This window comes from Callithrix jacchus, chromosome 13, assembly GCF_049354715.1.
Source record: "Callithrix jacchus isolate 240 chromosome 13, calJac240_pri, whole genome shotgun sequence".
Classification (NCBI taxonomy): domain Eukaryota; kingdom Metazoa; phylum Chordata; class Mammalia; order Primates; family Cebidae; genus Callithrix; species Callithrix jacchus.
Genome location: NC_133514.1, coordinates 25074348 through 25101512, shown reverse-complemented (window position 1 = coordinate 25101512; position 27165 = coordinate 25074348). Strand labels below are relative to the sequence as shown.

Below are 27165 nucleotides of genomic sequence, written 5' to 3'. Positions count from 1 at the left end.
TCTATCCATTAGTAATTATTACCTATCAGTAAGATCTGTCCACTTACAGAAACAAATATATATGTAATCCCTAAAGACCATTCCTCAAATTTCTGATTATCTGATTTTGTGTCTCTTGGTTGCTCTTCAAAGACAGATAAAAACAAAATATACTATGGATCTTATAAAATACAGCATTTGTAATACAACAGTATTAGTAAATATACGTAAAGGAGAAACCCATGAACCAATTCAGTTGCATTTAATACAAAATTTCAACTATATGTCCAGTTTAGACACCCTCTGAAGAGTAAATCAAAACTGTTTTGACTTTGACCATTTGCTATTACCTACAGACTTTTAAGCATAGCATTATTTTCCCTCCACTGATAACAAATTTCACAAGAGAAATGGGATGTTGCTGGTATTTTGCATCGTCTTCCATGCATTTGGTAAGTATAGATTTCCCATATTCCACAACACCTTTGTGTTTTCAATGTCCTTATTTTCATAAATAAAACAATGCCGCCACTTATCATGATAAATACAGACAACTAAAAACTTGACAGCAAATCAAACAGCATTATTTAGTGAGCTACAAAACCATTAACTGGGGTTTTGGAGTGTGTGAATGATTTTTCAAGGAAACTAAAACCTGAGGACACAATGTAGTGGGTAACTTACATTATTGACCCTCAGTGATCCCCACTTCCTGGTATTCCCTCCTTTGTGACATCTCTTCCCCTTGAGTGTGGGCTAGACCTAGTGACTTGCATCTAATGAGTAGGGTACAACATAAATGATGGTATGCCACTTCTGAGGTTAGACTTTTGCTTCTCTCTTATTAGATGATCTCTCTTCTTCTCTTAATTGCTTGCTTGAAGGGAAGCCAGTTACCATATTTTCAGCTGTCCTATGGAGAGGCTGCATGGGAGGAAACCAACTCAGAGAGATCTCCAGTTAACAACGAGCAAAATCCTGATGTTTGACAGTAAGCAAGCGAGTGAGCCTGGAAATAGATCTTCTGAGGCCTGACAATGACCCAAGGATCCTTCAAAGCAGATCCTTCTTCACCCAGGTGGCCTTGAAAGGACTGTGGCCCTGGCCACCACCTTGATTTCAGCCTTGTGAGAGACACTGAACTGCAAACATACAACTAAGCCACACACAGATCCCTGACCCAAAGAAATCATGAAACATCAACTGTTTACTATTTTAAATTGCTAAGTTCAGGGACGATTTGTTACACAGCAGTAGGCAAAGAATACACCACCTTGGTTTTCACAGTAAAAAAAAATCACTCACACAAGAGACAAAGCTCCTGATGATATCATCAGATACCAAAATCTATTTCTGTATTAAAGAGACTGAAACTTCACCAATTTTATTCAGCTGTTTGGGGTCAAATAAAGAGAAAACAGGATTCAGGGCAGATTACTATTTCTGTACTACTTAGCTCATTTGCTTTATCTGAGAGTTTGTCTAATCTCAACCATCTTAGAGCAATCTTAATTATTATAGTATTCTGTCAATAATGCTTTGGTTCATTTATTGTAAATCTGAAGAAAGAAGCTATTTTTTGGAGATTTGTGTAGTTTCTCATCATTAGAGAAATTAAATAGTCACCTGGAAAATAACTTGAGAATTTCTCCCTTCTAGATTTCTTTTCCTAATAGATAAGGATAAGCAATAATATTCACTGTAATATTTCAGTGATAGGATATTCTAGTTTATTTAGAATGATTTAGACAAGTACTGGACATACACTGGGAGCTTATGACCTTTCACAAGTACTCTCCGCTCACCTAACTAGGATGTATCTCTTGCAAACTGTTTGTGTTGAAGATTTAGTAAAGCTTAAGTGACCTGCCCACCTCTAACCACCACACTTTTTAAATTTTTAGCAGCTAGGCTTTCTAACAATCAATGTTCACACTCATTCCCATTTGAGGTTCTATCATCATACCTGACACTAGGAAAGCTAGTGACAGTAAACACACACACACACACACACACACACGTAAACAAACATACAGTCTTGTGCATTGGCTACGATCTCTACATTGAATCATTCTCTTGTCTTGTCCCCTCTGACCTTGGGTACTAATTTCAAATTCTGCATTTCCTACGTTCTGTCCACATTACTTCTCCAAACTCTTCTGAATTATCAAGCTGTAGCATCAACATCACATGTTTTATTTGGCCTTTTTAAAATCTCCCACCCTCACACATAAAAAGAATTACCAAATTCTCAGTACCCAGACATATTTTTAAACTTTATTGTAGCATTTATAACATCTTATTTTATAGATATTTACACATTTGTGCACGCGCACGTGTGTGTGTGTGTATGCGCACGTGAGCATGTGTCCTGCGTTAACCTATAAACCCCTTGAGGACAGGAACAATTTCTGAATCATTTTGCTTGTATTTGTATAGGTTGACTGGAGAGGTCCTTCTGATCACTCTTTTCTGTTTTTCCCTTTACTATGATTGCATATCCTTCCATTTCCTTTTGTTCTTTCTGGTGTTTTTTTCTAAACAACTTTATGATTTTGTATAAGAATAGTATAAAATGGCCTTCCTTTAGAAAAATACATCAACTTGTATTTTCAGTGCACACAATTTGGGACTCATCTCTTCTACACATTTTTTTGTGCCATCTGTGATTCTTCGGCAATCTAAGTGCCTGGGTATGTAGGTTAATCACAGATAACTCTTTGTCTTTTCCTATCAACTGCTACAAACTGCCTAATTACTGGGGCTGATCCTGTTATTATTGTCACAAGGCTGTCCTTAGCAATATTGTCTTTGTCTGCTTAGTAACTCCCTATTACCAGCTGATTGTTCTTTCTGCCATGCAGTGATTACGATTTCTGGTTCTGGGGACATAGGCACCAAACCTGCACAATTTCTAAAACTTACCTTGTAGTACTGTGTAGACGGTGTTTGCCTCCTCAAACTCTCCTGGAGTCATCTTTCAGAGCATCAATATGTTCTGCAAAAATAAGGGATTGAGTAAATATATACATTTTTATTAAGAATAATCAATGTGACACAAAAACATGTCTTAGCTATTTTTTAAATTGGCACATTATAAATGCCAAGTGCCTTCCAATTCAGCAATTGCATTATGAAAATTAAATCATGAATCTTATATTTTACATCAATTTCATTCTCAGTAGGGAATATTGCAATTGACATTAAGGCAAAATGGGAAAGAGTACACGGGGCATGGGAAGCACAAAGGAACAATGTATTAACAGGCACATTACATTTTGCTGTTCTCTAATGTAAAATTGAAACATCATTTACAAAAAGAAATATGAAGTGAGGGATTTTATATTCTAAAGTAAAGTAGTTGAGAACAAACATGAAATCATATACACACACGTACATGTATATACACATATGTACATATGTATAGATATATAGATGATAAATAGACAGATAGATAAAAAATAATAAATATATATCAAAGTAGGAGAGAGACACATCTGTCCCTGGCCTCCAAAGAGAAATGAAAATGAATGGATTAAGTTTCATAAATCTGAAGTCAAGGAAATGTGGCTGACGATTTGTCCTTGAACAATCTTCTGACAACTGAAACTTCTCCATCTAACATGTTCACCCCTCTAGAACAGGCAGCAACTGCATGAAATGGCATGGATGGAGGAGAGAGATGGCAGATGGGGTGTACTGAGAGAAAACTCAGATACCAAGCTCCAATTCCTGACAGCCAGAGGCATCTAATGCAGGCTCAGTTTGCCTTGTTTGAGATGTTCTAGCCCATTACGTTTCTATTATAAGATGACGTAAGCTTAGTTTCTGAATAAGAGCAAGGTCTGGCCGGGGATTCTCAACAGTAATGTTATATAAAACTCTCTGGTAATGGCCAGGCAATGATGAGAACAACTCATTCTTGCATCCTTTTGCTAAAACCAAAGAAACCCCACAATTCCCTTTAATATTTGAATGGCTCAAGCCATGTCAGTAGAACAATGGGTATTTTACCCCATAAACCACTCTTGTAGTAATATTAATAGGGAACATTATGAGGGCTCCTTTTTAGTATTTTAGCCACATCTGTATTATAACACAACATTTTATTGAAATTATTTGTTTATCTCGGATAAGAGATTGCAAATCCTCAGGTATAGACCACCTATAATTTATTTTCCTACTGTTGAAACCTACTCTCTTCAATACATACAGTAGGGACTCAGTATTTCTGTTAAATAGGTGAATGCACGCTAGCTATGGAATACAGGCATATGTTTCCCTATAGACAAACATATACTCATATCTTTGCAGACTTTGCCCATATTGATGTTTCTACAATTAATAAGATTTTTATATTTGTAGTTTGTGTTTTTCTCTCAAAAAGTTGTTTTTAAATGGGTAGCAGTTTAGATCCCAAATAATTAATGTCGATATAATTAAATGGGGAAAGAGATCATATGACTAATGAATATTTCTATTTTGAGATTTTGTAAATATGAAAGTATTTACACAAATTTTTGTTTATTTGTTTAATGGAAAATGACAGCATATTCTATGCCATCAAATCCCATAAAATGCAGAATTAGAAAGACTCATAATTCATCTACTGCTAAAATTAGATATAGTATGAATCTTATTAATTTGAAGAAATTATTTTAGGCCAAAAAAGTACCAAAAGATGATTAAATAAATTGTAGGCACCAAGAGTCTCAAATATACAGATATACATAAATATTTTTAAAGTTTCAAGAACAATATTGTAAATGATCTAAGAATTTTCCATTGAGTCCTTTATTCAATGTTTAAGATATATTGTGTATAAATTATTAAATATGTACTTTTATAATTTGTTATATACTTTACCTTATGGCATTTCCTTATTAGTGTGAACAAATAAATAGTATTTTCTATTTCCTTTCCTACTAAATTTCTGTGTTCGATAAATACTTTCTTATACCAACAATTTTTTCCTAGAGTATTTATTATTAATGTGTTTCATTATAATACAATAAACAGATATAAAACTTTTAATTTTCATATACACACAATTCTAACAATATTTATAAAAATATGTATATATATGTGCACCAGAATTATACATTATGCAACTCATGTATAAATTATTTCTAAACGATAAACACAGAGAGCATATTAGAAGAAAAACTTAAAATTTATGAAACTCTCTAAAGGACAAAGTAAAAGGTAAATTAAATGCATAGTTAATGTATTCTGAAAGTAATAAAAAGTGTAGCAAGACAGAATATTAAAAAAAATTTTCCATTTAGTTTTTACTGTGTCAACGAAAAACAAATTTTTCACACTTAATTAGTTTTCAGGCATTCTAATTCACTGGATGTTTTTAAATTATGGAAAATAAATAGTATTAATTACGGAGTAATAACATGTTTTTACAGTCTTTTTGTTCACAGTATGTTTCAAAATTCCAGTTCCTTTTTTCTTGTAGAATTAAACTATATTCCTACCTAGAGAGATTCTGTTGTCTACATATGACAATGCCATAAACTCACAAATTCTAACTATTAATAGTTTTTTATCTTGTTCCACAAATAACAACAAAAGTAATCTGAAAAAAAAAAATGAAGAGGAATGTTTTCCTCTCCTAACCTGGATAGCTCATTCTTTCTTATCCCCCTCTGGAAATTCTATTCTTCTCTATTTCCCCCAAAATTCAGCTCATATTTAACTCATCTTTTCTGACTACCTCCCTGTTTCTTCTTCCACCATTTTTCTTGATTTTAGGGAGTCCTTCTTCTACATGAATATATCATGTAGTTGGACTTTCATTTAGCATTTTCCTTTCTTCTTTGTAATATGATTTCTATCTCTTCCTTCTTAGATTGCGAAGTCCAAAATGTCAGCTGGAACTCTTTTCCATATCCTTCCACATTTACTACACTGTGTTCCATAGAGTTCATGCAATACATATCTGCTGTGTTCTTACTGCTGTTATACTTTTTCCATCAGTATTGATGCGGAAAACACAAATTGCACAAATGATTTTAAGTAACATGAAAGATAATTAAAGCAAATCTCTTACTTGAGAAGTTTACCTTTTTCTTGGTTGAAAAAGATACAAGAAAGAGTAGACAATAATATTGCAAAGTTCATTTAAAATAAAAACAGTATTAAGATGTTAATTACAGGTTAATTGAATTTACCAGCATACTAAACTCAATACATTCTATGATTAAATCTATAAAATACACATATGCATTTTAAATGTTTGTAATATAAAATTGAATACACATGAGGCACTGTATTAGCTGTTGACTTTTCTTAACTGCTAAAATGCCTGTATATTTTACAGTGTATTTACAGTTCATTAAAACAGTGTGCAGGGGGTTCAAAGCATCCAGAGAAGCCAGTCTCCATAGAGCATTATTTCTGGAGTTAACAATTTAGAAATCCAAGATTCACTCACAAAAATTATAAAAACAACATTATTTTTCCCTGACATTTCTGGGACCTCACAGGTTACAATGTTAGGACTTTTTTTTTTTTTTTTTTTTTTCTGATTTCAAAACTCTCTTGAATCCAGCCAAATCCTTGCAAAACCCAGCCAGCATATGACGAACGGAAAACAACTGTGACATATCTGCTATTAATGAGATCTGAACTTTGACTTTTCCTGCTAGGGTAGATCCTCTAAATACAAATTACCTTGCTTCTGATATAAAATATGTGATATGTGACCAAGGCTTTGTATGAAAATCCTGTAATTACATAACTGTGTTTCAAATATAAAAATCTCAAAATCAAAGTCTGATCTCTGGCAGTAAAACAATTAAGCCCCTGTATCAACTAGTCTACCATGATAACAACAAAATACAAATATCAAAAATCATATATGATTTGTGGGCATAGTTATATGTTAGAAATAATAGAAAGAAAAAGAAGAGACTATAAAAAGTACATTTGGGCTGCTGAACACAACTAAAATACAAATTTTATAAAAGTTCCAAGTAGAACAAATGAGATTAACACCATAGGCAAATATCAAAATCAACTAAAGTTGGAAGATCTAAGTCTTCATCAATAGTATAGATTTCTTTATTTAGAAAATAAGTACAGCATAGCGGATCAAAACACACTTAGGAAAAATAATTTTAAAAACCTCTGGCTGTTCATATAGTAAAAAAATTAAAGCTGCCATGTTTCAGCATATGGTTATCACCAACTGGCATGGTGTTATATTTTTCCAAAGTTGTTATCACTAAACACTGATGTACCAAGAGGTCTTCACAGCAGTGGTAGAAGAAAACGTCAAATGACAGTGAAATTGATTTAGGGCTCTGTCTGGGTCAAGTAACCTCCATGATTGGTTAATTTACAGGTAAAAGGGGAACCATAAAACATAAATTTCATGTGACTACAATGTCAATAAAGTTGTCACATAGCTGAGTAGGTGATATTCTTTTTAAAAATAGTACAGAGACTGTTTTAAAACATCTGTCCACATCCAAGAAAATGTTTCAGTGACTTTCCTCACCTATTAAATGGGAATTGGAAAGCTTATCATATAGATGTGCTGAGAGGAATAATGATCCATCAGAATCCATAAGATTACTTCATGTTTGTTGTTGTTGTTCAAAATAGGTAATTGGAAAATAATATGGACTCCTCTGAAACCATGTTAATCCTGGTAACAAGTTCACAAGGTGTGCTTTATGCAAAGTCAAACTGAGACCTTTCCATTCAAGACAGAATATTCTATTCACCACAGAATACTTGGCTATGCAGGAGGTTTTAAACCCAAGTTCTAGCCCTGAGGATGGCCTCTGTTTTCTTGTAAAGCTTTGCATGCCCACCTGATGGCAAACACAGTGACCTCATTTTCCCATCCGGGATCTCACTGTTAATCTCTCTCTTTCTCTGCCATGGCAGCTTTCTGATCAATTAAAGGATTAAGCATTCAGGAATTATTTCAATCCACAAGAATTTATTGATTGTCACTTGCCACCAACAGTAGCAAACAAAGCCAACTTACAAAGTTTACAGATAAATGTGGAGAAGGGTTTAAACAAATAATCACCAAAAAAAGTGATGAGTTCAATAAAATAGCACTAAAGGTTGTCACATGTTAAGAGCTCTACACTGCTGCCCTCAACTTTGGAGAATTCCCTTGTAATCTAGCTTTATTTGACTATCCAACAAGAGAATATTTTAGTGGTTATCAAAAGAGATATTATGTTTCCCAAGGTGCATTTAGAAATGTAGGGACCAGCTTTTGGTTGTAGTAATGATTAGGATAAAACTATCTTGTCACCTGATGGGAAAATCCAGTAATAAAATTGTACTATAATGTGCAGAATTAACAAAGATGTGAAACAATAAGAAATTTTATCCTTATTAGTGGAAACATGAATTATCTAACCCACTTTGGTAAATCACTTGCCGGTGTGTACTGATTTGAAAATGTTGCCGGTAGGCTGGTTCAGGTTCTTGACTTCATTCACCACACAAAGAATTTGAAACCAAGTCCAAAGTAAGAGTAGTCAAAAAAGTTCATTGCAAAGCAAAGTACACTCTGAGAGGTAGCATGGGCTGCTCAAAGGGAGAAATGACAGCTAGTGTCCTAAGAGGAATTCCTTTTATGGGAGTTGTACACAAACATTCATAAAATACTGGAGAGGTCAGACATGCAAAGGCAAACCTGCGGTTGGTACATGTGTTCAACATCTACATGCTCTCACATGTATTGCATGTATCATTAGCATATAAAAATCTCCACATGGGAGTGTGCTTTTTACCATGAAAATGACAGAAAGGTCACCATAAGCTAAATCTTGAGCCTACCTGCACATGCAGGACGCCGGAGAAACCCCTCACCCCCGAGCAGGAATTTGTAGCTAATAGTTTCCTGGGCTTTTAGTACTGATTGGCTGGAGATTGTGGGAGCTACATCAGGAATAAGGGACTTCTGCTCTCTTTCCCAGGACATACCATGTATCAGGAACTTGTAACCATCTGGTAAACGGCTGGTATACTGTAGGACTGCTTATCTTGCAAAAGAACTAGATGCTGGTGCAGGAAAGGGCAAGAGATGCAAAGTCCCCTGCAAAAGGGTCTGTGGGGCATTACACAAGGGAATAAGTCAGTATAGCTCCATAATCCTACTGATCCTGCCCCAAAAATACACACGGCCAGTGAAACATCCTTTTTTCTCCTCTGTACATGCCTGACTGAAATGCATTAACTTGTAAGCTCCTCATGCACAGGGTGAAACTCCAAGAAACCCAGTGGAAAATAGCATCTGGGAGCTGGAGCAGGGATTGCCTCCGCAACATGGTCTGAATAGAAAGAGATTAGTTCAAGCCTTAGAAAGATGAAAATATCTTTATAAATACACTGAGATTGTATGTGAGTCTCGAGAAGGACCATGACCCTGGAGATAGGGTTGTCACCTAAGATTATGACCCATGACTTAAAAGTAAGAGCAAATTTATAGGAACAACACTAACAAAGTTTAGAGTCACACTTTGAAGGAGGCAAGGTAACACACTGTTACTTTATCTGCTTGTTATAAAAATTTTTCTCATTCTCAAGTAAATCTAATGCCATGCAGAGATGCTACAGTTTCTTATTCTCAATGTCTGAAATCCAATAAAAATGTATGAGGTATGCTAGAATCCAAAATAACTAAAAACCAAGAGGAAAAGGCATATACTTTAGAAACACCCACAGGTTTTCATACACTGGAATTAGTAGATAGAAAATTTTAAAATAAGCATGTTTAATATATTCAGGATAGAAAAGAAAGATATGTAATGCGTTGAATGTTTCTGTCACTCTCAAAATTTATAGGTTGAAATCCAAACCAGCAAGGTGACGATAGTAGGAGATGGGGCCTTAGGGAGATGATTTAAGGTTGTGAGGGTAGAGCCCTGATGACCACATGAATGGTATTAGTACCCTTATAAAAGAGATTCCAGAGTTTATTGGCCTCTTCCATCTGTGAGGACACAGCAGAAGGCACTGTCCTTGAGCCAGAAAACAGACCCTAACAGACACCAGATCTGCCTTGATCTTGAGCTTTGGAGCTACTAGAACTGTGAGAAATAAATTTCTATTGTTTATAAGCTACCCAGTTTATGATAATTTTTATAGCAGTCTGAACAGACTTAGGATACAGCATAATGAAGAAATCAAGAATGTCAATGGAAAATTGGAATCTACATAAAAGCAACCAAATAAGAATTATATAAGCAGAAAATAAAATATCTGCAATAAAAACTCAATGGATGGGTTAAAAACAGCCTGGACACAGTAGGAGGTGAGAGTAGTAAACTAAGAACATTCAGTAGTAAATAATCCAATTGAGGTACAGAGATACAGAATAATGAAAATTTAAAAAAATAATAGAATGAGAGAAATGTATGGAATGCTGTCAAATGTTTTACCAAAAATGTAATTGGATCCTAGAAAGAAAAAAGTATATAGGCAAGAGCAATATTTTAAAAAATAATGGCTCAGAATTCTTCATATCTGATTTTAAAAATATACCAATTTATAGATTCTAGAAGTTCAGCCTATGTCTGGAAAGAAAATTTTTAAAAAACAAAACATAACTATACCTATACACATAATCATCAATCAGTTGAATTGAAGACACAGAAACAATCTTTAAAGTAGTCAGAGAAAATAGAAATGTTTTCTTCAAAGGAACAATAGAACTTTGGTTCATTTTTTATCCAAAAAAATGAAAAAAACAGGGAATAATATTTTAAAGCAATGAAAGAAAAACAATCTTCTATATTTGAATCAACTACCCAGGGAAAATATCTTTCAAAACAAGAAAAGTTGTGTTAATGTATTGCTAACAGATCCACTACGAAAAAATACTACTACTACAAAAGGATGTGCTTCAGACTGAAGACAAATGATTCCAGACAGAAGTGTGACATGCAGGAAGGAAAAAACAGCACTGAAAAGACTTTTTCAATCAGTAAATATAAATAATTATTAATGAGATAAAGCAAATACAAGAATAATGTCTCATGGGCTTTACAACATGCAGATGAAAAAGAAATGACAAGAACAATGATAGTGCAAAGGGTGAAAAGGAAGAAACAATTGATTTAAACTATCGTAAGATATTTACATGTTTCAGTGAGTAGCAAATGTGCCAATTTAATTAGCCAGTACTAAGACAAGGATCCACACTGAAACCTCTAGGATGACCACTCTAAATGAAATATGCCTTACTTAAAAGATTATGGAAAAACAATGAATAATAGAAACATATTTAATTGATCCAAAAAAAGGCAAGAAAGGAGAAATAAAGGAACAAGGAATGGACACTTCAAATAGAAAACAAATAGGTAATTCAGGCTTAACTATATTTCTATCAGTAACTTTATTAAATGTAAATAAAATAAATGTCTCAAATAAAAGATTCTCAGACTAGAGTTTTAATAATGATTCCAATATATGCTACATGCCAAAAGACATACATTATAAATATAGCCATGGAAAACATTGAAAGAAAAAGCATGGAAAATGATGTTATGTTGTATCTTGAAAAACATAAACAAACTTTGCCTAACTATTTTTATACCATGCAAACTAGAATTTAAGGCAATACTTATCACTGAAGGTTAGGAGAGTGATTTTTAATAATAAAAGTTTCAATGCCACAGCAAGACATAATACTAACATTATATACAGATGATGCTACAGCTGCAAATTCCATAAAGCAAAAATTGACAGAACTAAAAATAGAAATAGGTAAGTTCCATGCCACAGTTGGATATTTTCATGAATTACTCTCAGGATGTGATAAAAATGAGTAAGTAAAAGATCAGTAAGGGAACAAAATATTTAAACACAAAGTTGGTCAAATTTCCATATGTAAAACCTTATATTCAACTTTTGCCTTATACACATTCTTTGTAAGTACACATGTGACATTTGCTAACGTAGACCATTTACCAAACTGACCATTCACCAATACTCTGCGATGCTCCAGGATACACACAGATAATATACTCTACTGTACACTAAGTTTCAAAAAATTTCAAAGGACTAAAATCATGTAGAGCATGTTATGTGACCACAGTGGAATTAAACAAAAAGAATATGAACAGACACTTTTCAAAAGAAGACATACATGTGGCCAATAAACATATGAAAAAATGCTCATCATCATCACTGGTCATTAGAGAAATGGAAATCAAAACCACATTGAGATACCATCTCACACAAGTTAGAATGGCGATCATTAAAAAATCTGGAGACAACAGATGCTGGAGAGGATGTGGAGAAATAGGAACACTTTTACACTGTTGGTGGGAGTATAAACTCGTTCAAACTTTATGAAAGACAGTGTGACAATTCCTCAAGGATCTAGAAACAGAAATTCCATTTGACCCAGCGATCCCATTACTGGGTATATACCCAAAGTATTATAAATCATTCTGTTATAAAGACACATGCACAAGTATGTTCATTGTGGTGCTGTTTACAATAACAAAGACCTGGAACCAACCCAAATGCCCATCAATAATAGACAGAAAGAGGAAAATGTGGCACATATACACCATGGAATACTATGCAGCTATAAAAAATGATGAGTTTGTGTTCTTTGTAGAGACATGGATGAATCTAGAAACCATCATTCTCAGCAAATTGACACAAGAACACAAAACCAAACGTCATGTTTTCGCTCATAGGCAGGTGATGAACAATTAGAACACTTGGGCACAGGGAAGAGAACAACACTCACTGGGCTAGCGGGGATGGAGGGGAGGGGAAGGGAGGGACAATGGAGAGTTGGGGAGGATGGGAAGGGATAACACCAGGAGAAATGCTTGATGTAGGTGATGGGGGTGGGGGAGGGGGGAATGGAGACAGCAAACCACCATGGCATGTATGTACCTATGCAACAATCCTGCAGGATGCTGGATGTGTACATGTACCCCAGAGCCCAAAGTACAATTAAGAAAAAATCAGTAATAGACAGAGAGCTAGACCTTTAACAAAGGATTTGTACTTTGGTAGTAGTCACACACTACTAAATAATTTATGTGTTAAAGGGAAAATCTGCCTTGGTGATTTTATAATTTATATGACTTCTAGAAGAGTTTTTGTTGTTCTGCTATTAATAATACTGTGAGAGTTTTTAGCTTTTAATAATCCAATAGAGTTTAAACTGCATATCAAGATGGCTTTAATGGGCATTTAGTAATTAAGCAAAAATTAATATGTTTATACACTGAAAACTATGTTTCCCTCTAAGCTTTGTTTTAGACGTATGCTACATAGTCTGATATCTTGTGTTTTCATTCATTTCAAAAATATACATAATTTCATTTATTACTTTCCCTTTAACACATTAATTAATTTGCTCTATTTTCTTAACACTTACTGTGTTAAGAAAGTGACAATATCTTTGCAAAATGAAGTAAAAATGCTTTCACATTTTCTAATATTCTACAAATATTTATACAATATATTATAATGGATGAATATTCATTCTGAGAATTCTTTTTAATTTATATTTTAGTAGTCCTTTTGTGCACTAATTTAAATTTAACATACAACAGGTCCATGACATAGTCTCAACCTTGATAGTAGGATGTTCCTCATTTTCATTCATATATCCACAATAAATAAACCTCATTTATCACCCATCACTAAGGATAGAAAACTTAACAAGAATTTATATCCACTTCTTTGCTCATCCCTCAAACTAGCCATCCTCCCAACCTGAGACAGTCATTCTTCTACAGTATGTGTTTGTGACGTGGTTTTATATTAGGATTTTTAAAGTCACGTCACTCTGCTTCTAAAAAAATTTACTGCTCAGTTTTAAGGGTTTTTTTCTCTTTACAAAAAAAAGTTTCATGTTTTCTTTTCTTTTTCTTTCTTTTTTTTTTTTTTTTTTTTTTTTTTTTTTTTGAGACAGAGTCTTACTCTGTCACCAGGCACCAGGCTGGAATACAGTGGCACACTCAGCTCACTGCAACCTCCACCTCCCAGGTTCACGCAATTCTCCTGCCTCAGCCTCCCAAGTAGCTGGGACTACAGATGCATGCCACTATGCCCAGCTAATTTTTATATTTTAGTAGAGACGGGGTTTCACTCTGTTGGCCAGGATGGTCTCCATCTCTTGACCTCGTGATCTGCCTGCCTCGGCCTCCCAAAGTGCTGGGATTACAGGTGTGAGCCACCGCACCCGGTCAAGTTTCATGTTTTAAATAACTCTCTGCTATAAAATACTAGCAAACTGATTGCAACAGCACATCAAAAAGCTTATCCATCAAGATCAAGTAGGCTTCATCCCAGGGATGCAAGGCTGGTTCAACTTATGCAAATCTATAAACGTAATTCACCACATAAACAGAACCAAAGACAAAACCACATGATTATCTCAATAGATTCAGAGAAGGCCTTCGAGAACAGTCAACAGCCCTTTATGCTAAAACCTCTCAATAAACTAGGCATCGATGGTACATACCTCAAAACAATAAAACCTATTTACCAGAAACCCACAGCCAATATCATACTGAATGGGCAAAAACGAAAAGCATTCCCTTTAAAAACTGGCAGTAGACAAAGATGCCCTCTCTCACCACTCCTATTCGATACAGTATTGGAAGTTCTAGCCTGAGAAATAAGTCAGGAAAGAGAAATAAAGGGCATTCAATTAGGGAAAGAAGAAGTCAAATTGTCCCTATTTGCAAACAACATGATTATATATTTATAAGACCCCATCGCCTCAGCCCGAAACCTCCTTAAGCTGATAAGCAACTTTGGCAAAGTCTTAGGATACAAAAATCAATGTGCAGAAATCACAAGCATTTCTATACATCACAAACAGACAAACAGAGAGGCAAATCATGAACAAACTCCCATTTACAATTGTTACAAAGAGAATAAAATACCTAGGAATACAACTAACAAAGATGTAAAAGATCTCTTCAAGGAGAACTACAAACCACACTGCTCAAGGAAATAAGAGAGGACACAAACAGATGAAAAACCATTCCATGCTCATGGTTAGGAAGAATCAATCTTGTGAAAATGACCATACTGCCCAAAGTAATTTATAGATTCAATGCTATCCCCATCAAGCTACCTACCATTGACCTTCTTCACAGAACTGAAAAAAAAACACCTTAAACTTCATATGGAACCAAAAGAGAGCCCACATAGCCAAGACAATCCTAAGCAAAAAGAATCAAGCTGAAGGCATCAGGCTACCTGACTTCAAGCTATACTACAAGGCTACAGTAATCAAAACAGCATGATACAGGTACCAAAACAGAGATATAGACCAATGGAACAGAACAGAGGCCTCAGAAGAAATGCCACACATCTACAACCATCTGATCTTTGACAAACTGGACAAAAACAAGCAATGGGGAAAGAACGTTCTGTTTAATAGATGATGTTGGGAAAACTGGCTAGCCATATGTAGGAAGCTGAAACTGGACCCCTTCCTTACACCTTATACAAAAATTAACTCCAGATGGATTAAAGATTTAAACATAAAAACTAACACCATAAAAACCCTAGAAGAAAACCTAGGTAACAGCATTCAGTACATAGGCATAGGCAAGGACTTCATGACTAAAACACCAAAAGCAATGGCAACAAAAGCCAAAATAGACAAATGGAATCTAATTAAATTCAAGAGTTTCTGCACAACAGAAGAAATAATCATTAGAGAAAACTGGCAACCAACAGAATGGGAAAAAATGTTTGCAATCTGCCCATCAGACAAAGGGCTAATATCTAGAATCTACAAAGAACTAAAGCAGAGTTACAAGAAAACAAACAAACAAACAAACAAACACATTCAAAAGTGGGCAAAGGATATGAACAGACACTTTTCAAAAGAAGACAAATATACAACCAACAAACATATGAAAAAAAGACTCATCATCATGGGTCATTAGAGAAATGCAACTCAAAACCACCCTGAGATACCATCTCACGCCAGTTAGAATGGCGATCATTAAAAAATCTGGAGAAAACAGATGCTGGAGAGGATGTGGAGAAATAGGAACACTTTTACACTGCTGGTGGGAGTGTAAATTAGTTCAACCATTGTGGAAGACAGTGTGGTGATTCCTCAAGGACCTAGAAATAGAAATTCTATTTGACCCAGCAATCCCATTACTCTATATATACCCAAAGGATTGTAAATCATTCTATTATAAGGACACATGCAGAAATATGTTCATTTCGGTGCTGTTGACGATAGCAAAGACCTGGAACCAACACAAATGCCCATCAATGATAGACTGGACAAAGACAAAGTGGCACATATACACCATGGAATACCATGCAGCCATAAAAAATGATAAGTTTGCGTCCTTTGTAGAGACATGGATGAATCTAGAAACCATTATTCTCAGCAAACTGACACAAGAACAGAAAACCGAACACCACATTTTCGCTCATAGGCAGGTGATGAACAATGGGAACACTCGGGCACAGGGAAGGGAACAACACTCACAGGGAAAAGTTGCAGGGTGGAGGGGAGGGACAGCAAAGGGGATAGCACTGGGAGAAATGCCTGTATAGGCGACGGGGTCGGGGGAGAGGGGCACGGGGTTGGAGACAGCAAACCACCATGACATGTATGATGTACCTATGCAACAATCCTGCAGGATGCAGGATGTGCATATGTACCCCAGAGCCCAATTACAATTAAAAAAAAAAGAAAAGAAGAATGTTTCATATCCTTCCCTGCATATTTCTATGCATACACATTTTTTTGGTTGAAAAACTAAGTAATGGAAAAAATATAGTTTTGAAAATAATATTTAAACTTTAAAGACTATAACTCCTGTTTTAATTTTTCTTTGCTAATATGGTATTTGTGACATTGTAGGATTTAAATGTATGGATATAGCATATAGGGGAAAATTGTATCAGATTTAGCTAGTTCTTTGATTACAGAAGCAGCTGAACTTTTTTTGTTATTTGTACTTATTTTGTGAATGGCTTTGCCACACACATCACTCATTTCCTTTTGTTATTACTTTTTCAATCTTTAATGACTTTATATTTGATGGATATTATCATAGCTCCATATGTGTCAAAAATATTTACGGACTTGCCATTTGTTTATTTTCTGTAACTATTTATTTTTGTGATAGGTAAATATCTAGCTTTGTGTAGCAACACACATCAATAATTTTAGTTATAATTTCTGATTTTGGTATCTAATTTGCAAGGTCTTCTTGGTCTCCTAAAATGTAAAAATATAATTACCAATATGTTTGGTTATAGTAATTAAGTATGCAGACTAAAAGAGTGAGATGTTTCATTTAAGTTTGAATCCATCAGGAGCTCAACCTCCATTCCAGGTGTGACTCTGCCACTCTCCAAAGTCTGCTGTCTGATGTGTGAGGAGTCACTGTCAGATTTATAGGTACAGCTGCAGTCCCTCTCCTGAGGCCTCAGTGCTGCTGCTCTTAAGTGCCACCTAAGATGAAAAAAAGATGCCAACTGTGGATTCCCAATTTTGCCACAGTCTACCCTAATCTCTAGCTCACATCTCTAGCTCTGCATTTTGAAGATTTAGAGACTTTCTGCCATACCCTGGTATGGCAGAATTTTTTTTCCCTTGAATCTATTATTTCAGCCACTGGTACTAAATTTAACCTCCAAGTACATTGTATCTAACAGAAATTCTTTTTCAACGCTCTCCTCTGGATAGCATTTAAGCTGATATATATGAAACAGAAATATCCTGACACTTAAATTCCTACAGTTATTTCTATATAGTTATATTTCTATTGAAATAATACATTTCTATTGAGATATGACATGTAAAATGCATTTGCCCTGCCTCCTTGTTCTCTTACTATATGCAAATGTGAAAATGGAAACTTTAAAGTCTCATAATGAAATACTGAGAGAGATTAGAAATTGGAAGAGTATTTTGGATCAAGAAAAAGTTCTACAAGGATATAAAAATGAGCTCATTTATTCTCAGAATAATTTTTTTAAACCATAGTGAATGGAAAGGAGAAGAGAAAATATAAGGGTCAAATTATTGGTTTAGAATCATCTTGATGTATTATTGACTATTCATTTATATAAATTGATGTAGCTGTGCTATGATTAAGGGACATAGATTTATATAAGAAGGCCAAAAATTGAGTTTTTAAAATTGAATCTGAGCTAAGGGAAAAAAATACCTATTCTATTTTTTCTTCACAACAAGACAATGCTGTTCTTTTCAACAAATTTCTGCCCCATTTATTTAAAAGTAATGTGTGAGATATTCATCCATATTGAACGGAAAGTCTCAGGCTGTTCCGGTTTTCACGGCTCCTGAATCTGTAAAGATATCTTTGAGAGTCATGTAATGATGGGACTGAAATGGTTCATAGAGGTGACAATTTGCCTGACTTCACTTGGAAAGTAGGTAATCTTGCTAAGACATAAATCCTCTGACCTAAGTCATATCTAACTGGTCAGTTGATATTCACCTTTCTCCATATAGATTCTAATATAATTCTTCATAACACACTTTCTAAAGTATACATCAGAAAATTTAATTCTGTAGTATCCAAATGAGAGTTTTGCAGATAGTATTCTGCAATTAAATTTGTAACCATTTGTATAAAGTTTAATATTCTTTCCCATTGAGATATTTAGAAAGTCTCTATGGATGATCACTACAAAATTATTTAATATGTGCATGCACCATACTATGTTTTTTATATTTTGGTACTACAGAGGACTATTTCCACCAAAGGACCACATAGCCTAAGGTACATTTGGTTGTACTGATGCTCAGAAGAACATCAGGGACATTGCCCTGTAGTCCACCTGTATACTCCAACTAAAAGAGAATTCATCATACTATCTCAAAGGACCTTATTTACTCAATTTTGAATTCAGATCTCTGGCAAAGGACATATCATAAGGGCTTCCAGCCCAGGAGAAATTTAAAAGTTAAAGAGGCTACTCAGGATATAATTATGAATAAACCACACATAATTTAAGCCCTCATGGAGCAAATAGTTTAGTGAAGGATAAAGACAGGAAACAACCTCACAAATCAGAATTTCTAGAGAAAAATGCATGCATTAGTGGTACCATGAAACGCTGGAAATATTCAGGGGCTATGATTCCAGTATATCTCAATTTACTTCCAGTATTTTAGCCCATGCTGCAGAGTACAGGTTTGGGAAATTAGTAGTGGATTCTTATAATTTGAGTCAGCTGGTGACACTACTTACAGCTATTGTTTTCAATGTTGTCTATTTCTTGGAGAATATTAATACAGTCCTTCATAAGTGATATGCAGCTATTATCCTGACCCATGCATTTTTGCACATTTTAATAAACAGAGATCATAAAAATCTGTTTGCCCTAACTGGTAGGAACAGTCATATACCAATAACATCTGATCCTGAGGGTATCAACACTTAGGTTCTGTGCTACATCATCATCTGCGGGACTTTGGAAGCACATCATCCCACAAGGCATGATGTTGATGTTATCTATTGATAGTATCATGCTATTAGAATCTAGAGAGAAGAGTAGAAACCATCCTAAATGGCCTTGGTAAGTTGCATTCATACTGAAGAGGGTAAATCGGTTCTCTGAAAATAGAAGAATCTGCCTTATCAATTAACTTTCAACTGAGAATCAATAACCATAGGACATTCACTTCAGAGTGAGAAAAAATTTGCTACATGCTGTAGTCCTAAGAAGATTTGCTTCATCACATTTACCGACTTTTTTAAATTTTGAAAGTAACTTATACCAATTCGGACCCATACACCAAAGAGGCCAGAAAAGAGTTTTAGTGGGATCTAAAGCAATAAACACTCCTAGCAAGACCTAGCTGCAGCACAAGCATCCCATACGTGTTGCTATTTTTCCCATAGTCTAGAAACCAGTGAAACAGTGGTTAATGACTCAGTAGCAAAACATTTTATTCTGGTTTTCACTATTGTTTTGATATTTTGGTTCTCAAGGGGATTATTTCCACCAACGGACAAAATAATGTTTCCACTGGATTGGAAACTATGATAGCAATTAGATAAATATACAGAAAAGGACAATATGGAGTCAAAAGAAGTTATGGACCCACGCTAACAGGGAAAAGGGGATTGCTACTCTATAATTGGATCAAAGATTTATACTAATGGACCCTGGATATTACCCCCTTACTCCACCATGCCCAGAAATGAAGATTTATTCCTACCTTTAGAATATGTACAATATTCTGCCTGATTTGTGACTACTACTCTTCCTTCCTCTATACACACACACACACACACACACACACACAATCGATATTTTTTAATTATGAAAATAACTTCTCTAAAAACAGAACTGTCAAGAACTTATAATACTTCATTGAGAAAATAAGTACATCTAGCTACATTGTTCTGCCAGAATTAATTGGTAATGTATATTTTGTAGTATTTGATCATCTCTTCATATTGGGAGATTTGGATTTTCGTACTGTACTTTCTTTGTAGCCAATGGCATGATTATAATGTTCCAGAAAACCATAGCCCAGAAAAGTAGAATTTGGCATGTCAGGATAAAGAAAACTACAATATTCAGATTCAATCATTCACAAAAATAGGATTACATAGTTCTACAAGCCAAGAAATTGTATAGAAAAAAGATATTCTCAATTCTATCACAATGGAGTTTGGAGGACTCAGATCATAGATTGTCCCATAATTTAATTTGAATAATTATTTAGAATATATCTATTTTACATTAAGGCTTAGATATCTATTCATCTCTTAGAGCTAGGAAGGAGAAGATGTTATTAATATTATGATGGAGGGAAAGCCTGCTATTTTCAGATAAAGGCGATTGTAGGATCATGATATCAAGGCAAAGAACCATATACCTATCCATACAGCACTTGATTTTTCTTCTTTGGAAACAGGTTCACAGAGCAGGGGAGTTAGACAAACAGAGGGCAACAAGAAGCAAATAATTTACTGTGCAATGATTTAGCATGCCTGCATCTAGTGTGCTCATGTGCAGTGAGGCAGGCCTTGGAGTTTAGCTCTCCTAGGCTGCCTTCAGTACACTGTGAATCAGGGAGCTATTTGAAGACCCAGTGAGTCTGCCACCAGCTCTGTCAGAGTAACATGAGGTGGCTTCTAAGCTGATGCTGGAATCAGGCTGTCACAGAATGGAAAACACACAGAGCCTCAGTGTCTGCCATCAGTAGGAATCAAGCCAAGACCATTTAGCTAATATGTACTGAAAGGTTAGCAATGGACCAAGAGAACCATGATCGCTCATTACACACTTCAGGTCCAGGAACATACTAAAAGGACAGAAATCTACTCAGATGAAACATAAAACCATTGTATACCTTCCATACCAGCATGAGGCCAGAGTGCTGCTCCTTACCTCATTCCCCAAGCCAGAAGCGTGCATTCTCCTTCAATACTTACCCACTTGAACATAAGGAGAGAAGCAGGGGAAGGAGAGGGATCTGAGAAACCGAGCATTTTTATCCACATGAAAGATGAAGCACAATCTAAAAAAACTCTTGATTACCAGTTCAGACTAAACTTAATCTTATTTGACATTCAGCTAATCATTTTCCCGCTAATCAGAATGTCAGAGCACAGGAGAATGATTGTAGGTGTTTTGCAATCTATTTTTTCTGGATATCTAAGTTGTAATATGAGCTATTTGTGACTACTACTCATCCTCCTTCATATATGTATTTCTTTTTCTTAAATTATGTAAAGAATTTAATTTTTTCTTTTCTAAATTTAATTTTTTAATTGACACATAATTATATCTATTCATAGGGTGCATAGGATATTTCAATCACATAGTGATAAGATTAGGTTAATTAGCATATTCATAATTTCAAATGTGTCAGATCTTTGCGTTGGAATATTCAATATCCTCCTTCTAGCTATTTGAAAATATACAACATATTACTGAAGCACCGTCATTGTATGGGTTAAATACTGGAGGTTCACCGCCTAATGCCAAGGAAATCAAGGACTCAGACACACATGGAGTGAGGTTAAGAGTGGAGGTGTAATAGGCAAAAGAAAGAGAACAGATAATAGCTCTCTCTCCCATGATAGTGACCGGCAACTGAGTGGGAATTCCAGTCAACAGTGGAGTGCAACAGATTATATAGACAGGCTTGAGGAAGCTGTGTCTGATTTACATAGGGGCCACAGATTGGTTGGACCAGGCATGATGTTTACATAGCACCAAAGGAAACTGACCCCTCCAACCTAATCTTCTTATATGCAAATGAAATCTTTGCTTGGTTGAGGCCATCTTGCATGCTCCTTACTGTACTAGGGGCTGGTAAGGAGAAGGAAAGATGAAGCTGCCATTTTGAAAATGCCTGGTTCCCAGGTAGCCCCTTTCCTATTGGCACAATTGCTGGCATTCACCCGTGCAAGCATCTAGTGTTCCTTTTTATGTCTGCAGCTTGATTTTACAGGCTGCTCTTTGTTAGAAAAGAAAATGATTTGGGGGCTGCTTTTCATTAAAGGAAAACCTTACTGAGGGTTTCTTTGCCCTCACTATCTGCCTAAATAATTTCTTTTTAACATCCTCTAGTGCTATGGGAGAGATTTCTTCTTTTCTTTCTTTTTTAGAGACAGTTTTGCTCTATCACCAAGGCTGGATTGCACTGGCATGATCTTGGCTCACTGCATCCTCCACTTCCCGGGTTCAAGCAATTCTCTGCCTCAGCATCCCAAGTAGCAGGGATTACAGGCGCCTGCCACCACACCTGGCTAATTTTTGTGTTTATATTAGACACAGGGTTTCACCATCTTAGCCAGGCTGGTCTTGAATTCCTGACCTTGTGATCCACTGGCTTCCCAAAGTGCTCGGGTTACAGATGTGAGCCACTGCACCCCACAGAGATTTCTTAAAGGATACAAAATTTACAGCTAAATAGAAGGAATAAGTTCTAGTATTCTACATATATTTCAAATTTTCTTTCATTTTCTTTTCCTCACTATTGCATAAGGAATATGCTGTTGATGGTTAACTTTACCATTTGCCAGTGATATATTTAGTCAATATACCTGAACAAGATCATGGTGGAAATTAAGGACAGTGAATACCACTTAGAAATCTTGGAATTGAAGCTGGAAAACATTTTTCTTAGGGGTAGGATGACAATTCTATTTTTATATGGAATGTTTGCATTATGTTAGGTGGGAAGTTTATTGAAAGTATGTGTTTAGGACTAAAGATGAGGATAGATATAGGGGTAAACCTTCATGAATTTCTTTTCCACTATGGGTAGCCTTCCTAGGCTATAAATCTTACTATGAAAATAGAATCTTTGCTTAGCCCTGGCCCTTACTGTACATGGGGCTGGCAAAGAGAAGGGAAGATGGAGCTGCCATTTTGAAAATGCCTAGTTCCGAGGTAGCCCCTTTCCTGTTGGCACAACTGCCGGGCATTCCCCCGTAACTTCTGGTTACAGTGTGTTCTCATGACCTAAGAAAGCTAGGCCTACTGGGTTCTCTCTCTTCTAGGAACTTAACTCTTAAGCAGAACAATGTAAAGATGGAAAGACAGTTAGAGCCTATTCATTGCATTTTTGTATTCTGACGGTGTTCTCATGAATGGAATCACTGTGCTTCCTAAAGTTGAGAGGTTCCAAGTTATGTGGGACCACAGCTTATACGGTTTGGAGGATCCACTTGAAAACAAAAGAAAGCAAAATAACAAAAATTACTTATAAAGCCTTTGAAAAACTTGAAACTTCAGTTTCGTTACTTCATAGTAAATACACCTCCTACGCTTTTCTACAAGCAGTTCTTTCCTGATAATTCCCATCAATTATCTGAACTAAACAATAAAGTTTCAGAAAACTTAAATTTCTACTTAAGTTAATCAGAGTCAATTTCAATTGCCATAACCAAAAATCCTTAACTGATGATAAAAGTCACCATTTTATTCTTTTAAAGAAAATAGTGCTATAGACCCAATTCAATAATAATTACAGCTACCTGGGCACATTTTTCTTATTTTTTTTTAATGCATTCATCTGGGATATATACATTCTTTTCCAATATTTCTAATTTTACTCTTGAATATTTATTAAAAATGGAGGATGGATATACCCATTTATTTTATCATAAAACTTTCGAGACTTGCATCATTGGTAGAGTTACATTGATATTTCTCCCTCTATGATTCTTTTGTAAAATATTTAATTATATATGCTGTTTTTATTAATACCATATTTTTATTCTATTACCTAAACTCTGTTCTAAGATGACACAGGTGCTCCAGCTTATTTTTATAGCAAATGCCCATGTAAATATTAAGTTACTACAAGCATTAATTAAATGATTGCACTGTTTTAGTTATGTTATATTGCCAAGAACTTTTTTCTTTTTTCTGTGAACTGTGCAGAGAAGTAGAACATTTTTATGACAGCATTATATCATTTATAATATATGAATAAAGTACAAAGTAAAAATAATGAGGCATTTTTAAAATTCAAAACTAAATTTTAGAAAAGGTTCAACATACAGCTTTAATATTCTGAACGGATTTTCTTACAAAGATCAGTTTTGTATTTTTGTTTATCTGTTTATTATTACAGCCCATACCTTGACAGAAATCTGCAATCAAAGCACTTTTGGCTACAATGTGCTACTGAGTTCAGAACACCTTTACAGTTTCTAAAATATAAGCTATAGGAATAACTTCAAATTTGCCCGGAAAAATAACATTTTTCTTAGATTATTTGCAAGATATGAGAAACGTCAATTTTTTTTTTGTAGTTTTTACTGTCACGAGGGGTAAATAGCTAAAAATACCTAAAAGAGCTTCACACTAAAATCAAGAATCCTTTAATTTTGTAGACAGTTATTTTTGAAGTTCATATGAGGGATAGAAAAGATAATATGCTTTGGTATAATATAAATCTGAGTTTAAATTGTGAGTATAACACTCATTGTACTTCACAGAGTATTATGATGTATGTTTCCTTCACATTTTATAATGCTTGAACTCAATAAACATCCAACAATGGCTGTTCGCCTGGCATGATGGAGTTGTCCCTGCCTACATGTGAGCAAGCAACAAAAGTTTCAGGGTCAAAACTAAAAGGATGGAAGTCAATGCTTGGATAGAAAATGTGGGTTCAATAGCAGAATAAACACATCTCATCCCCAGGAGAAAGTGATTGTGAGGGAGAGGGGGAATCTATAGTGGCTTGATATGTTTAGGAACACTCTTAGAGAAGGAGAAAAAGTAGACCAGCTCTACATACTCGCAAAGCCAGTTTTAGAGGTCAGCACAAAAAGCTTTGAATTATTTTATAGATTCCTTAAGAAATGCTGTTCCCCTAAATCTCTGGTATCACAGAATATTACAGAGCCAGGGAGGACCACAATGTGTGTGAAAACACGCACCTGGATTACTCTGTATCAAAAGGTCAATTCAGAACAGTCAGATTCCAGATATGAAGAAATTTTAGGAATATTTTACCTAATTTTTTTCACATTTTCTCTTATATATATGAAACATAAATAAATGAACATTTATGTAACAAATTAAGCCTAAAAGAGATACTTCAGTAAATACACAATTCTTAGAAAAAAAGTGTTGTGTCATGATGCAAAACTAACAGTATTGCTTTTAGTGGTATATGAGACAATAGTGCATCTTACAATTAATGCACCTTAGCTTGGATAAAATACAGTATTGTTTTTACTTTGCTCAAATCTTTTCTTATGCTATTTAAGCTTTCATTTTTTTATTCATAATATTAGGTTGGTGCAAAAGCAACTGTGTTTTTTGTCATTAAAATTATTGCTAAAGTATTAATATTTATGTAAAAATGAGAAGTTCTGTATCCTAAAAAAATCCTGTTCTGTAATATGATTTCAATGTATCATTACTAGTATTATTTATTAAAATGCCCACATTTCTCATTGAGTAAATAGCTGATACCAAAACAATGAAGAAAATCAATGATTATTCATGTGTTCTTTTCTCAGGCAATTACATACATATGTTGCCAATTATTCCTAGGATATTTCCCTATATTTAAAACCATAGTGGACAAACTCTAAAATGATCATTAGTTATCCTGACTCCTGATATGCGTGTCTTATGTAATCTTCCCTTGAGAGTAGGTAGGACCCATGACCTTCTTAAAACCAATAGAAGAAAGCAAATGTTATGGGATGTTAATTCCATGATTGCACTACATAAGACTGTAACTTCTATATGGCCAAACTCTCTGTATTGTGTCATATCTTTGCTGGTTTTGATGAAATAAGCTGAAATGTGGACAGTCTCATGTGCTGGCAAGAGACCGACTACAGCCTCTGACTCATGGCCAGAAAAGATCTGAGGCCCTCAATTCAATGATTCACAAAGAATTGAATGCTGTCAACCACATGAACCTACAAGCAAATCCTTCTCCAGTTGAGCCTCAGATGAGACCACCACTCTACTGTCACCATTGATTTCAGCTTATGAAATGTTGACAGGTTTCAGTTCAGGACCCTGCTAATCTATGCCCTGATTCCTGACCCAAGAAACTGTGATATAATAAGTGTTTGTTGTTTTAAGCCACTAAGTTTGTCATAATTTGTTACATGGCAATAGATAATCAAAAGAAATGCATTATAGTAACTGAAGATAAAATAAAATTGCTATGGGTTACATGAATGCCTGAAGTTCTTCCCCTACACCAAAACAAGTGATTTCCACTACTGAAGAAGTACTCACTGACATATTACATGTTTTAGAAGACATTTAGAATGTTTTTTAATTGTAGCATATCCAATCATTTAAATTTTATAGCCCTTTTCAAAAAATTATAAGCTGGGAACAGTAGCTCATGCCTCTAATGCCAATACTTTGGGAGATCAAGGCAGGCCTATCACTTGAGGTCAGAAGTTTGAAACCAGTCTGGCCAACATGGTTAAACCCCATCTCCACTAGAAATACAAAAAATAGCCAGATGTGGTAGCAGGCACCTGTACTCCCAGATACTCAGGAGGCTGAGGCAGGAGAACTGCATGAACCTAGGAGGTGGAAGTTTCTGTGAGTTGAGATTATACCACTGCACTCCAGCCTGGGTGACAGAGCGAGACTTCATCTCAGAAAAACAAAATTACAAGTATTAGTTCCTCTATATGGTTGAACATTTATCTCTACTTTAAGAAAAATGATAGCACTATT

At 35.0% G+C, this 27165-nt stretch overlaps 1 long non-coding RNA gene across 1 annotated transcript in view; it reads right to left on the bottom strand.

The window, feature by feature from the left end:
• Nucleotides 1-27165, bottom strand: part of LOC118146771 (uncharacterized) — a 55711-nt gene that overhangs the window by 5836 nt on the left and 22710 nt on the right. The window contains exon 2 of the long non-coding RNA XR_004732715.3: nucleotides 2905-2977. This is a non-coding gene — a long non-coding RNA (uncharacterized LOC118146771). The remainder of the gene's footprint in view (nucleotides 1-2904; nucleotides 2978-27165) is intronic.